The sequence below is a fragment of the Tauraco erythrolophus genome, chromosome Z, assembly GCF_009769465.1.
Source record: "Tauraco erythrolophus isolate bTauEry1 chromosome Z, bTauEry1.pri, whole genome shotgun sequence".
Classification (NCBI taxonomy): Eukaryota; Metazoa; Chordata; class Aves; order Musophagiformes; family Musophagidae; genus Tauraco; species Tauraco erythrolophus.
In genome coordinates, this window is record NC_141496.1 from 81,496,399 (window position 1) to 81,512,487 (window position 16,089).

The 16,089-nt window shown below is 42.9% G+C and overlaps 1 pseudogene; it reads left to right on the forward strand.

The window, feature by feature from the left end:
- The first annotated feature begins 11,082 nt into the window (after positions 1–11,082).
- Positions 11,083–16,089, forward strand: part of LOC104382419 (guanine nucleotide-binding protein subunit alpha-14-like) — a 90,290-nt pseudogene continuing 85,283 nt past the window's right edge.

Below are 16,089 nucleotides of genomic sequence, written 5' to 3' on the forward strand. Positions count from 1 at the left end.
ATGGACCTATTGGAGTGGGTCCAGAGGAGGGCCAAGAAGATGATCCAAGGCCAGGGTGGTTGAGGCTTTGAGCAACCTGATCTAGTAGAGGGTGTCCCTGCCCACAGCAGGGGGGGTTGGAACTAGATGATCTTTGCATTCCCTTCCAACCCTAACCATTCTATGATAACTGAATAGTAGAAATAGGTGTAACTTTAGAAGTGTGTCGTGGTTTTAGGCTGATCCAGCAACTAAAACTCACACAGTCTCTCCTTCTCCAGTAAAGTGGAGAGGAGAAAAATAAAATAAAGAGACTGAGGGATGAGACAAGAACAGAGGGAGCACCCACCAACCATGGTCCCGGGCAAAACAGACTTGACTTTCTCAAAAGCAAAACAATTTATTGATGGTTACTTAAAAGGACAAAGGGAAACAAAACCAGTTATGTGAGAGGGTAAAAAGAAACAAAGCCAGATCTTAAAAACAGACACCCTCCTCCCCCCCACACCTCCCCCAGCGGCGCAGGGGGCAGGGACTGGGGGAGTGCAGGTCAGTTCATTCCGTGCTGTTACTGCTGCTTCTCTCTTAAAGGAGGAGGAGTCTTTACACCCTTTTCCCCTGCTCCAGTGGATCCCCTACCCATGAGGAAAAATCCGCAAACTTCTCCAGCATGAGTCCAGCCCACTGGAAACAATCCTTCCCATGGATTGCCCCAGTGTGGGCTTTACCACAGTCTCGGATTCTTAGGGAGTTGTAGCCACTCGCTCCGGCGTGGGTCGTCACGCAGACTCCAGATGCCTCTCTACCTTGTCGTGCGTCCCAACACGACCATCCTCAGGCTCAGGCATCTTCTCCCCACGGGCTGCAAGTGGGTCTCTACTCCACCAAGGCCGTCCTGGTTGCAGGGGGGCAGCCTGCTATCTCACCACCAGCTGCAGGGGAAACTCAGCTCCGGCACACCTCCTCCCGCTCCATCCTCACTGACCTGCTGTCGATGTGGCTGTTTCTCTCAGATCTCAGTCCTCTGCAGGTGAACTCAGCCCAGTGGGCACCCCGGGAGTGGGGTGCCCCCGAGTTCCCCAGCTGGCTCCACCGCCGCCATTCTCCGTGGGCGGCGCCGGCCCGACGCAGGCAGCTGCCCGGCCGGGAGCCAGGGAGCGGGGGCAGTGCCCTCCTCCCTTCTCTGCTCGCTCCTGGGCAAAGCACCTTTTCCGGTTCCTTTGTCCCGACTTAAATAGGGCAATTCGCAGAGGCGCCCTATTGGCTCAACCCCGAGGGGGATGGCAGTCTGATCTGGTGGCCAGAACTAAGCCTAACCTGGTTCCAAAACCGGGGAGGTCACACGGAGGAAAACCCCTCTCCTGCCACCAGAACCCCCACCCCCTCCACATCAAACCATGACAAAGTGGTACGTCAACACAAGAGAAACAAAACAGTAGCAGTAATTCTGAAATGGCATTGCTTGAATATTTTATATACAGTATTGTAAGAGAAAGGCCTCTTTCCTTCATGCTTTCCTCCATGCTTCTGCATTAAAATTAGTCTTCCCCTTTCAGATACCTTTCAGCCAAAACCAGGATAGGACCAGAGTTGCATTAATGACACTCATGGTAGCAGACCTACAAACTGTACTGTGCAGTTCATTAGCTGGAACTCAAAGATTGTGAAGCCTACCAAGCAGTGGCTTTGAGCTCCTAGGTGGAGACACAGCCAAAACAGGCAGCATGTTCTCATGGCTAGACATAAGACTGTTTGATAAGTATGCATATTTGTAATGAACAACTTTTTTGTCATACAGAAAATATTTAACTTCTATCTGGATGGACACTCATGCTGAGTAGCACAAAGACATCAAGAAGACACTTGCACGTTCTCCTAATTTCATTGTGATTATACATTTCTTTAAATATGTTATGTTTTGTTTATAACCTGGCTTTCTATAGTTCTATGTACAGAAAGTGTTGTTTCCCACAATACATATAAAAATATATATGTATCACTGTCACACATACCTGTCTATAATTGGCCTGAGAACCTCCAAGGAGTACTCTGGTAACTGCCAGATCTTTCCTGGGTCTCTTCCCAGATGAAATGAAATGGTGATTTGTAACATGGACTTTTGTGTCATCAGGGTAAAAAAATGTGAGGGAAGAGCCAAGAGCATTGCAGATATTATTTTATTATTTTACGAAACATATGCTGGTCACAATGAGATGTAGTTTAAATCAGATATACGTTTGAGGGAAAGCAATTTAAATATGACATATATTTATTTCATTACTGATCTTATCAGCCATAATATTTAGCTCTTCCAAAATGTTACAGGTGGAACTTAGAATCACTTGTCATTGCTGTTTCTTTACCACTCATCACTCAGTCTGATAGCAGGCACATTTCTCCAAAGCTGGCATTTTTGATAATCCAGTTCCCTCCCACCTGAGTACATTTTTTTTTAATTTGAGGTAAATTATCCTTTTTTTTTCTCCTGAAATAAACCAACATGGGCAGGAGTTGGCATTGCTGCTGACATTATCAGCAGCTCTAATGTTTTCCATGGTACAAAATAATCAATGTGTATTTTAATAACTTTTATCTGTCTATTTTAATTTTTTAAGTCAAATTTCTTTCACATATCATGTCTAATTCTTGTTGATTATTTACTTCAAATATTTTCAGAAACTTTGTTACTAATTTCCCAGATCGTTTTTTTTCTCTACTTGTTTCAACTGAAGGAATCCAAAAGCCTGTCTTCATCAATGTTTTTCAGTCTTGTGATAATTAAAATGGGTAGGCAATTATCTGCTTTATTTCCACTGCCTGGTTTACAGAACTTCATACATTGAACGTTCAATCTTAAATGCATCAATGGTCTTTTGGAGGCCGTATATTCGTAAAAGGCTGCATTCATTTTTGACAAAAATCTGTTTACAGCTGTTGAATCACATTGTAAGCTCTAGGCCTTTTCCTTTCATCTTGGTACCGTCAACCACATTAATTCATGCTTACTACTTTCCATATAACTCATGTGCTAAAGACAGGATTTCAATTCTTTTCCCAATATTTTACGTGGTTTTGTTCCTAACCTGTTCCTTCTGAGTCTTTGAAGATACTATCTGGATAGAATTTAAATCTTACTGTGGTATAAAATTTCAGTGTTTCCTTTGACTTCAGTTACAGCCTTGATTTTGCCAAAAATTCAGTCACTCAACAATTCAGACTCTATTTCAGCTGTCTTTAAATGCTTTTCTTTACCCTTATCCACAAACCCAATTTTATATTTTAACAGTAGCTTTCAGAGCTCTTCATTTAATATAGTTTACAACTTGTATAAGTCGTTTTTGTAACTTGGCTTATATGTGATGAAGTGATTTACGGGAATGGAGCAGATGTATCTAGTTACAACCTCTGCTCTAAAAAGACTGCATAAAGCAGGCCTCTTGGCATTCTTTGTTCAACACACCATTTTTCTGTCTTTAGTACCTGATAACTCAAAGCTTTGAGGATCTTAAATAAACCAATGCCTTAACAAAAAGCAAAGCAAAGCAAAACAAAACAAAAACCCAAAACCAACCACAACCACAAAACCCAAAGCTGGCAGAATTAGAATGGGAAGGAGGAAGGACGTTATAAAGCATTGAATTTAAAAAGATTACAAGTAGTTACTCCTAAATCTCCTGGTGGTAATATGTTAGAAGATTGTGTTCTGGGGAATATGAACCCAGCCAGTAAGAAAATACAATTTTTTTCCCTGCAAATTAGTTGCAGGGACTTTTAAAACACAAAATCTTTGCACAATCTAAAGTAGCCTTTTTAAAAATGGAATTATGATGATTAGTTGTCAGACCAGAAGTCAGTTACTGCAAAGAAACCTGTAATAAAAATCTAATTAGAATCATGGAATCATGCAGATTGGAAGACCTTGAAGATCATCAAGTCCAACTGTTAACCTCACACTGCCAAGTCCACCACTAAACTGTGTCCCTAAGCGCCACATCTACACATCCTTTAAATACCTCCAGGGATGGTGACTCGACCACTTCCCTGAGCAGCCTGCTCCAATGCTTGACAACCCTTTCACTGAAGAAATTTTTCCTAACATCCAACCTAAACCTCCTCTGGTGCACCTTGAGGCCATTTCCTCTTGTCCTATCACTTGGTACTTGGGAAAAGAGACCGACAGCCACCTCGCTACAACCTCCTTTCAGGTGCTTGTAGAGAGTGATGAGGACTCCCCTCAGCCTCCTTTTCTCAAGGTTAAACAACCCGAGGTCCCTGCATTTATCATGGGCAAGAAAGGAGAGTTCCTGGAAGTAATCTATGTACCTGATAATTCAAAAGTGTCAATTTACCGAAGCTAGGGAAAATCATGAGTGAAGTATGGAATAAAAATAAGCACAGAGTACTGCGAGGAAAAACTACAATTTTTAAGAAATTTCTTAGATCAAGAAACAAAGATTCAGTAACCAGACAGATTTGGCTAAAAGTTCATCTTGACTCAGTAGCAAAGGAAAGGAAAAGGAAATGCAACATCCAGAAAAAAAATTAAAAGCTAGTCATAAATTGTAAGAATTCAAAGGTAGGGACAATAGAAAATGTTAATGAGAAGTTTAAATATCTACAGCTCTTAAGGATAAGGTGACACTAAAAAGGCAGATATTTCAAAGTACACGAGAATATATTATCAATGTTATAGGTCCTGCATGGTTTTACCCGAATGGTAAGATATGAGCATGAAGAAATTACGAAGCAGGCATACCAGACACTGATATCTGGTGTATGTCTGAAGGGAACATAGCGAGGTGATGTCACGTGAGCATGATTAAATACTTTCTAATCCATTAGTAACTAGGGATAATTGTGAGTAATACTGAGCAGGAATTCAAACAGGCCCAGATAACTTGCAGCCAAAAATTCTGAGGAGGTCTTGTTCTGTTTGATGTGAAATTTTAATAAATCATGAACTCCAAGAGAAACACCAGAAGAACTGGAACAGTACTGCTGTTGGGCTACTATCAGCTGTAGTTTAATTAATTAAACACTGCCATCAGTCAGCACAAGTAAACACTGATAAATTTTCAAAAACATTTTCCTTAATGTTACTGAATGCTTTATGATAAACTGAAGAACAGGACAAGAAGCGATATAATCAGGCTTCCTGTTTCAGCTCTGCCATAGTCATGGTGTGGAGATGAATTCATCACTGTCTTGCCTTTCAGATAAGGGTGGTGGAGCACAGGGAGTAAAACCAGCCCATCCAAACAGGCTTTTGTGGGAGGTAACGCGTTAATTTTAGCGAAGTTTAGACCACACGATAAAAGATAATATAAAAATGCGAAACTTTATTGTATTTTCCAGCAACAGAAACATGTATTTTTTCCAAAACATATTTTAATCCAGTATGTTCCTAAGTTCCTCTTTGAACCTCCAGTTATTTGATGTGTTTCTATCAGCATCATAAAATACTTGAACCTGACAGAATTTAAAGACTGCTATTTGGACTTATCACTGTAACAGGAGATGGTGGGTGTAATTCCTCCATAGATACCGAAACATTTATGTAACATTAATTCTAATTAGTGGTTTTGATAGTAAAAATATGGGATATCTTTCCTCATACAACAGGATTGCAGGCTTGTAGTTAGATGCGCATTAGCTCCTTTACTCCTGCACACCATAAGCCTTTACAAACCATAACATTAGTAAATCTTAACAGCAGCACGCTTGTGTGGAGTCACTCAGGAAAATTTCCCTATGTGGTCAAACCTTTAGGATTTAAGAGAGGAGTCTTTCTCTTGTCCTTCCACTTACAAGAACAACAATCTGGAAATTCCTTTGCTTTCCCGCTTGCTCATCTTCCTTAACGTCGTCTTTATTGATCTCATGAAACAAGGTGCACCAGCAGTTTTACTTCGTTCTCATCACTTTTTGTTTGTTTGCAGTGTTAGGATAGTGGATAACTTCATATTGCAGAGATGTGATTAGCCTTTAATCCATGCAATTAAATTAGGAAAATTTGCCTATGATAAGTCTCAAGTCATCTGTTAGAAAGAAACCTGAGCTGCTGGTTATTCCCAAAGTATTGCTACTGCAAGGACCAGTTTTGCCTTTTCAGCATTCGACTGGTTTGTGATTTTTATGCAATTAATTGTTCACTTTCTAAGTGCTACTTTAATCAGTATCCTTTAATCCAGGCATTTCTGTGGAAGGGTAAGAGTATATTACATAACGTGTACTTGGAAGGTGATTGAATCCACGACATTTTTCACTGCACCAGTATTTGGGGTCATTAAACCTGTCAAACTTGTTTGGGCTAGTAAGAAAGTTTCTCTGAGTCTGTACCTTTTAAGGAGTGCAGCTACTGTGAGTTACTGAGCAACGACATGCACAAAGTACACAGCGTGCCAAAGAAAATAAACAAGTCAGCTGGAGTGAAACTTTATCACTGTGTAAAATAACAAAACAAATAGAAACTAAACCACCCACCCTAAAGAGAAAGCCACACGACTGTTACTGCAAAATTGAGTTTATTTTAATCTCGCAATTTTGAAATATGCATAACATTTGGGGTCTGTTTCTCTTTGAATCTCTGTATCCTACATAGCTGTTTACTCCGAAGAAAAGTGGATATAAGCCACTTTCAAATAAAAATCCTTTATCCATTTTTCACAGGTTAAAATCACCATGTCTCATGAAGGCCTGGGAAAAAAAAAAACAAACAAACAAGTTTCTCATTTTTTCAGTCCTCGAGTGAATGACAGCAGGATTTCCAAAGCTCTTCTACCACTGCTCTCACTCATAGAGGATAAACACAAATCCTTAGCTGAAAACAGTTACAAAAATGTGTATATGTAATTTAGGAGTAAAACTGAAATATGACTAGTATCAGGTATTCTGCCTTGAAGTTCTCTGTCTATATTAACAATACCCAAAAAGCCACTGTGAGCCATTGATAAAAAACCCCAACTTTTTAGAATAACAAAACTGAAGTTACTTCCCTCATTGAACGTACATTGATAAATATTTGTTTACCTTTTTTCTAAAGCATGATCTGTCCTGCTTCTATGCTCATTACCTTTTTTATTCAAACAACTACTTCCATGGAAAGCACATGATAAAATAGGAGGTTATGAAACATCTAAAAGTTCCTTCTACAGTAGCTGTTCTCCAGGTTCCTACCTCTACCCAAACCCACAATATCCACTCTCTTCCTGGTTGTTACAGAGCATTGTCTCTTGGTCTTTTTAGTTGGTAACCTCCTGATTTGAAGATGATGTTCACTCTTAAGGAAGCATAACAATGGAAACCTGACCAGCAGAAAACAGCAGTATACAGTTTTGCGTGGCTTTGCTCTTGAAGAATAACAACATGCAAGCAGAAGAAAGAGGGAAGTACTTGCAGGTGGTTTATGATTTTGTTACAAGATATTCACTGAAAAATTACTTCTGATGGCCTTCCATGAGGTGAAACATAACTACAACCCCACTAAAGAAAAAGGAGTGATTTTAAACTTTTCCCAACTGCATGCGAGCATGGCTTTTTTAGCTTCTTTTCAGCAACACAGGCGTGTCACACAATCAGATGTTTGATGCCTAAGCATTTTTGCATCACACCAGATTTTAAAAAACGTCAAACCTACCCTTAGCAAGACATACACTTCATTTAGCTCAGGGCAGAATTTTCACCACTGGTGGTTTTTTGAACTGTAGCCAGCTCCGATCGGAATCCTGCTTCTGAAATCTTATCTGCTTTCAAGAAAAACTGTACTGACACCAACCTTTTATGGATGCCTTAGTTTTCGGCAGCTTTCTCAAGCTTGTTAGGAGCCCATGTGCCTGCGTCTGGGGGAGCAGGCGTGTCTGGGTAATGGTGGATCACACAGAGGTGTTGAAGGGAAATGTGCTGGGTGCTAATAAATGGTCTAGAAAAAACCTGCTGTCTTAAATGTTTTGCACAGTCTCTTGGAATGTAACTCTTAAGCCCAGAGGCTGCTACAGACAAAAGTGGCTGCCAGGTACTTTGAATGGTTGTATTTCTTTTCAGCTGCACCAAGTGGGATGTAGCAGCATTTTGGATAAACAAAGGCCTCAGAAACTCAGCAGAAAATAGCAATAGCCTTGTAATCTCCACAATTCTATTACTCAGCTACAGGATAATAAAGACATAAGCAGTGTAAGTTTATTCAAGAAAGCAACAAGTAGGCTGGAAAAAATAGCACTGGTGATTAGAAGAAAGCTTAAGAATATCACGTAAATGTTAGTTCCAAGAATAAATCACCCAAAGGATTTCCTACATTATACTAACTTGTTCTTAGATGAAGAAATAGGTGAACTAAAGTGTAATACATTGGGAAGAATTCTTCAGCCTCTTAAAAAATTTACAGGCAGGAAACTCCACAGTCACTGAGAAATTGTTTAGAACTAGGCTGCGTTATAGCACCAAAAAACTCTCACCTAAAAGCCTAACCCTGCTATTCGTAAGACATGGGAATCTGTGCAGCTTCCCTTTTCCTCTCTCTTCCTTTGGCTGTTGAATTATGATGCTTTGTTGTTGTTGTTGCTGAAGAATCACTGATGAGGGAATTGGGATCCTCCTTCACTGAAAAAGGAATTTTTATTAACACTTCTTAAGTAATCTGAAGTACTTCTGTGAAATCCTGGAGGAAAACCTCATATAGTACAATCCTGAAAACTCTTCTGCAGATGCTTATTTTTGCTTTTTAATAACTCTAATAAAGGTAAGAGATACACAATCAGAATAAATTTGGACTTTGAATTTTTTCCTTGGAGAGCCAACCCTAATGTAGGAACTGAGACATGATGTGAATTTTCGACGTTGCTAGTTAGTGGGAATTGTACTGCTGTGTACACCTTTCCATAGTTCACCAAAAAAACCCTGATTCTGACACTTAGATTGTATGTACTGGTCATCAGATGCTATTAGACAAGGTAAATGTTTACTTGCACTAGCAATGAATAATATTATTCAAAGAATAGCCACATTTGTATGAAACTCCAGTATCAGCAAACTCAGAGGATCCTGACTCCTTTAAAACCTGCCTGCATTCCTTCTTATGTCAGGAAGGTATTCTAAAAAGTTACCAGCACTAAAAAGTACAAAAATATCTAGCTTTCAAATTATGAAGCAACTGCTTTATAATTACTTATTCTTACATATTTAATTGGTAAAGGGGAAGACAATGGTTTGCCGTGGACATGGAAATACTGAGTTTTGATTTTAAAAATTATTTTACCTTCATAATATAAATACACGCAACTGCCTATGGGGAAGAAACCAACAAATCAACTACTTATGCTTATTTAAATAAATATTTGCTTATCTTCCTATTTTCTAATGATTTCACCTATCAGTTTCATAAACTTAAGTCAAAAGCTTGTTGCTTGTTATTAAAGGTATTTCAAACTCTGCAAGTTCAAAAATTCCAGTATTATAACAAAGTTTGGTTTCTGTAGAGAAAAACAGGAGAGAAAAACACAATAGGAGGATGACAAAGTAGAGAATCAAACTCTTAAGTTAACTTTGAACACATGCACAGAGAAAGCAAAGCTGAGAAAAAAAAAAAATTTAATGCATACACGGGTAGCTTCTGTGGAATAAATGTTTCTTCTCCCCCTCTCCCGCCACACTCCCCTCCCCCCCAAAAAAAAAAAACCACAGAGGAAAAAAAATGCTTTCTACACCTGCAATAACCTTGAAAAGAGATTTTAAAAATGTGCTGATTTTGCAGACCTTCAGTAGAGTCAGAAGGTCATAAATATTATATGTTCTCCACTGCTTGCAAACTTGTAAATGAATCTCAAACTCTGAGATGTGGAGTATGATGTATTTTACATTAGCAGGTGTGTCCTAAAACAGCTATGGAGATGATTCTGTCCAGAGAACAGTAGGGGATGAACTGAAAGAAATCCCGAAGCCATGAGATGTCTAGCCTGAAGGAGCTCTCACCTCAACCACCCCCAGCATAGAGTTAAGTTTGTAATTTTCGCACAAGTGAATCCATGTAGCTCTTTCTCGTTGAAGCTGCAGTAGTCAAGCATCTTGCTTGCAGTTCCATGTCCTCAAAGGAGACGGTGACAATTGTTCTGCAGTAAGTCAGTGTCTTCTGTATCAAGGAACAGCAAACGTGTCTTTTGCAATAATGCTGCTAATGGCTGCGTACCTGTATTACCACAGACCATGAACTGCTTGTAGCAGTCAGAAGCAAAGCCACTGCTGCCTTACCATGAAATATGGTAGGCTCCACGACATCCATCCATCCGTCAGTCCATCGGGCACCTGGAGCAGCCTCGTGTTGGTGCTTTGTAGCCAATTCTGAAGGATACGAGTTTTACTACTGCGGGCAGGACCTAGATGTGAAAGATTTTCCAAGATTGTATTCCTTACAAAATCCAAGCCACTAAGTTAAATGCTAGATTCAACTATGTAAGCAAGGAGTGAAATACAGCCAGTTCTGAAAAAAAACCCTCCGAAATGAAAACCAGCTGAGGCCAACGGCAGGCACGTCCCCCTCCCTTTCACAGCGCCCACCCTTGTTGAGAGGCAAAGGTGTCAGGTGGGAAAAGGGAAACCAAGCCCCACGTACGGGATTTTACGACACCAACCTTCCAGGTCGCCCCTCTGCCCTCCGGCAGCCTCACGGGGAGGCGACGGCGGCGAGTCCCCCGCCCGCGGGCAGCGCCCCGGGAAGCCGAAGCCCTGTGGTGACACCCAGCCTCTTCTTCCATTCCGGCCTCTCGACTTTCGCCCATGAGTGTGTGCGGGTTTACAGGTTTTTTTTTTTTTAATTATTTTGGGGGTTTTTTGTTGTTTTCAAGTAACCGGCTCCCTTCGCCTCCCGCCCCCCCGGCGCGCCGCAGCCCGCACGCTGTCCCTTTCCGACCCCTCAGGCTCCCAGCGCTGCGGCAGGAGGATCGCGCCCGCAATCATGAACCAGCCGGGGCAGGCGGCACCTGCCTGCCTCCGCCCCCGCCCCTGCCCCTCCGGTGGCGGGAGGCGAGGCGGCAGCCCTTCGCCGCGGCGAGGTGCGGCTGGGGGCGGCTGTCCTGCGCTCCGCTGCGGCGGCGGGAGCCGGGGGCGCCGGTGGTCATGGCCGGCTGCTGCCTCTCCGCCGAGGAGGAGTCGCAGCGCATCAGCGCCGAGATCGAGCGGCAGCTGCGCCGGGACAAGCGGGACGCCCGCCGGGAGCTGAGGCTGCTGCTGCTGGGTGAGTGCGGGCTGGAGCCGCCGGGCCACCGGGCGAGGAGAGACGTCGTCCCGGCGAGTTCTGCTGGTTCGGAGGTCTCCGGCTGGTGCAGGCAGCGGCTCGTGTGAAGTGGCAGCCGGGCTGGGGCGGAGTGGCAGAGTTCCCTAGCCCGGTGCGCCCCGGGCCGCTGTTCTTTCGGGAGACACCGGATCAAACCCAGACGCGCTCAGGCACGGTGAGGAGGCCGTGGCGCTCGGGACGGCGATGCGGCGGTCAGGCACGGCGAAGGAAAGAGAGCTGCGGGCTCGGGAAATGGCATTTACTCGCCTCACCCAGACGCGCGGCCGGTCCCGTGTCCCGGAGAGCACGGTGGCTCTTGGCGCCAGTGCCCCAGCACCACGTTGAAGGCCTCTCGGTGAGCCGCGGGAGAGGCAGTACCAGCCTGCCCGGCCCTGCCCGTGCGCTTCTCTTCGGAGCATCTCTTCTGCGGCAGCGTTTCCTACGCCAACCGGGAGACTTTTTCCATGAGTGCCGTTTCGCGGGCGGTAATTGAGCATGGCAGAGGTGCTGGTGAGAGCCCTAGCGCAGGTGACATTGACAGCTTTAAGCCTTTCTAGCTGCTGCTGCTCCACGCAGGCGCCAAACACACGGACGGTGCGAGCTCCTGCTGCTCTGAGACGGGCTGGGGGAGAAACTGAGCCCATAGCGGTGGCTGAAAGGGGACAGGAAACTCGAAACCATCAGGTACAAAATCTTAAATTAAGATGAAGCAGCCTCAGTCTAGCATAAACTTTTATTTTTCTGTAGCAGCTGTTTGTGCCCAAACAGCTCCATACGGAAGCCCTCGGGTGTCAAAGCTCGCAGTGTGGGAACAGCTTCTCTTGCCACAAGCAGTGCCAGAGGACAGGTCTGTGTCTGTAGTTCAGCAAGTCAGTGAGACAGTGCTACCAAACACTCCCTCTCTGGACCCTCTGCCTTCATCTCTGCTGCAGACGGGTCAAGATGCGGCACTTGCGTAACGTACTTCACCACATAACCAACCAGGCTTCAAACAGTAAGTTTTTAGGAAGAGGGAACAAATACGTCGATCCGAAACTAAGTTTAAACAGGCTGCTCTCAAAGTGATTTTAACATGAAAACCCAAAATACTGACTCAGCCTCAGTGCCGTATGTCTGTTTTGCTATTGCCTTTGCCTGTTACCTGTGTCGAAATCTGTGGTTGACTGATGCGACAGTCTAAACTGATGTCTGTTGGATTTTGTACTGAATATTTATAAGAATTATCCGTTAAAAACTCCTGTAGTGCAGTGTTTTATCTGTGCTGCTGATGTGTTGAAAGATTGTGAAGTTCCTTTTATTCCAATTTGCCTTTCTTCGGTATCACGCTCTACCTTTATGCAATTTGCATGTTACTACGTTTACTGTTTTCACGCTTTCTCCTCTGTTTGCTTTGCAGTCTTGCATTGCTTCAGCTGAAAACTGTGGATGTTCTTCTGTATTCATATACTGTTTTTACCAGGAAAACAGATGAGCATGAGCACAGTTCAGTTTGTTTTGAAAAACACAAGACTAACAAAAAAAAACCCACAACACAAACCAAAAAACTTGTATAATCTCTGTATTTTTTCTTTTTGAAGTAATTGTAAAACACACTTTTTCCAGCTATATGCAGCAGTATACAGCCATGATTATTATATGTTGTGCACGACTGAAAAAATTGCTTTATTGGGCAGATTGGCTGTTTGAACATAAAGCAAAATATACAAATAATACTTATAGTTTGGGGTTGAGCATAATTTTATAGGTTTTTGAAAAGGAAATAGCAGATTCTTAGTGTGATTTTAGCAAAATATACAGGAAAGTAAATGGAAAGATAGAACCTAGTAGGCGAACCGTAAGGAACTGCTGCATCTAAAACCCGAGTTTGTATACCTTTATATCGGAGATGGGATGACATTTTTCACTGAGGGTGGTGTCCTTAGGTAACTCCTGGCTGTGTTCATGTGGACAGCTTGTTGAGTCATGGTGGGGAGAGCCCATGGATGACTGGCCCTGAGAGGCTTGCTTCTGGAGTCTGGATTTCTCCAATCCTTGAGTTAGCTGTGAGAAATGTTTTCATCTTAGTATCTCAAGGGAAAGCTTTTGGCTAGCATAAGGCTTAGGTTTGATGGTGCGATTAGAGTGAAATCCCATGCCCATTTTAGCCATGAAGTCAAATGAGGCTATGAGTTTGTTTTGAGGGCAAACCTGTCCGTGACAATGTTTGAGTTCAAGCTTAGAATTGTAAGCAGCCGTAATGTTATAACTTTAAAGGGCAAAAGTAAGTTTTCCTACTGTCTGTGTTCATCTGCTTGTTCTTGTTGCACCGTGGTCAGCTGCTTCTTTCAAAAGTACTTTATTTGCTCGTAGTGCAAAAACCATCATGGAAAGCCTCAGGTGGAGCAATAATGTTCATCACTTGTACAAAAAGACTGCAAACCTGTCAAAGAAGCAGTACCCTTTCAAGGAAGAGACCTTTCGAAAGCACTCGTCTGTGGCAGTACTCATGGGTCCTGGGGGAATACCAAGCCTTTTTTTGAAACTACTTGTTGCAATAAACAAATAAAACTTCTTTCTGATGTGGGTGGGACATTACCACTATGTGTAATACTGTAAGAAGGCTAATTTATGGTAGTAATTAAGTTATTTTCTTGAATATGGATGTCACCATGTACGTCTAGATATTGCAAATATACTTTAGAAAGTGTAATTTGAAGCATGTCATTCTGTTCAATGAAAAATAAAAATGTATCTTCTGACAAATTTAGGAGTTCCCTTAGTCTTTTACATGCTAGGAAAAAAGGTGGTTATTCTGGATTACTAGCTGTCCAGCAATGTTTTGTTGTAAGAAATGAGATCTTCAAGGAATGATACAAGAGTGGCATAAACATGACTTCTCTCCTTTGTCTAGCCTGTGCTCTCAGCTTCCAGCTGCTGCTGTCTCAGGAGCTTCCCGAGCCACGTGGAGGTTCTGGGTTTCAGCAGTTCTTGGTGGATTCCTCTCCCATGCATTTGTCTAGCATCCTCCTGCCATCCGCAGCATTTTGTGCCAGGGGATGGTCAGCTTACCTCTGGTCTATGTCAGAAAACACATCCTTTTGTTTTCCTCGTATTAAAACTTCTTAATATTTCTTCTGAAAGAGACAGAAGACTCTCAGTGCCTATTCATTCACTCCCATGCCTCTTCTGGTTTTACAGGCCTGTTAACATCTTGTATCTCCCTTCAGCCATCTGTTTTCCAAGCTGAAGCAGACAAGCGATCTTTTTCTTCACTGTGTCCATGCACATGCATGGCGGTGGTGTGCTCATAAAGGGGAGTATAATACATTTGGAAATCTTGATTTATGGAGAAATATACAGGGAAATGACTAGTTCTATTTTTTTTTTTTTTAATCTGTTTTCATTGTTGCCCTTGAATATCTGTTCCTTATTTGCTTTTCTTTTTTTCCCTGCTTTTCATTTTTTCACTTTTCTTTTTTCTTTTCTTCTTCCCCCATCAAATGAGTCGGAGTTTCCCTTTTGCCAGTGTTTGCAGACTTTGGATAGAGCTCAAATTGTTCCATAGTACTGGGGCCTTTTGCAGAATGGACTCCATTGCAGGCATTATGGGTTCCTATAAAGGAAGGCCCCATATAAATAAAGGCCTCATTAAAAACTCCTAATTAAAAGGGATTTGTTGCTGGGAGAAATGAGCATTTTTTTTAACAAAACCGAAATAAAATCAACTTAATGGCTAGGAGGCCTAATGTATTATTTTCTTGGTGGCTTATTAGAGAATATAATAATTTATAAAAACATACTTAAATTATGATTGTGAATAAAACTTCAGGGTAAAACCTCTAAGCATGAGGAAGAAAATGCTGCTTGTGAACACACATCAGCGTCAGAATGTGAACTGTGGGGGTAAGCTCAGGTGGTCCTGCTGAAGGCCCAGTGAGGCCATCTCAGGTGCATTTTCTTCTAGCCTGCACCATTATGATGGCTGGGTGTGGAGAGGGTTGTGTTTGACAGGCGGGCTGTTCTCTGTGATAAGCCGTGTTAAGATACAACAGCTGCCCTTTCTAGGTCTTGTGTAATGCAGACAAATGCATTTGGAGGTGGTAATCCACAGCAGTTCCAAGAAATGGTATAAAGATGGTAGACTGGCAGAACATTGACCTCTGATTGGAAGTAGGAAGATCTCTGACCAGATAAGACTATGACGGATTTAATTGGAGTAATATTGCTCCAACAGGCATGCTGTTGTGGGCCTTCGTTTTCTTTTAAGGACCTGGAAAAGTTTACATTGATCATATCACATGATCTCTCTCAGCCTTTCTTCATAGCAGAGGTGCTCCAGCCCTCGGATCATTTTCGTGGCCCTCCTCTGGACCTGCTCCAGCAGCTCCATGTCCTTCTTGTGCTGGGGACCCCAGAGCTGAATGCAATATTCCAGGTGGGGTCTTACAAGAGCAGAGCAGAGGGGCAGAATCCCCTCCCTCGACCTGCTGGCCACGCTTCTTTGGATGCAGCTCGGGATATGGTTGGCTTTCTGGGCTGCCAGCGCACATTGCCGGCTCATGTTGAGCTTCTCATCCACCAGCACTCCCAAGTCCTTTTCCTCAGGGCTGCTCTCAATCCATTCTCCGCCCAGCCTGTACTTGTGCATGGGATTGCCCCAACCCACGTGCAGTACCTTGCACTTGGCCTTGTTGAACTTCATGAGGTTCTCACAGGCCCATCTCTCCAGCCTGTCAAGGTCCCTCTGGATGGCATCCCTTCCCTCCAGCGTGTCCACAACACCACACAGCTTGGTGTCATCTGCAAACTTGCTGAGAGTGCACTCAATCCCACTGTCCATGTTACCAACAAAGATGTTGAACAGCACCAGT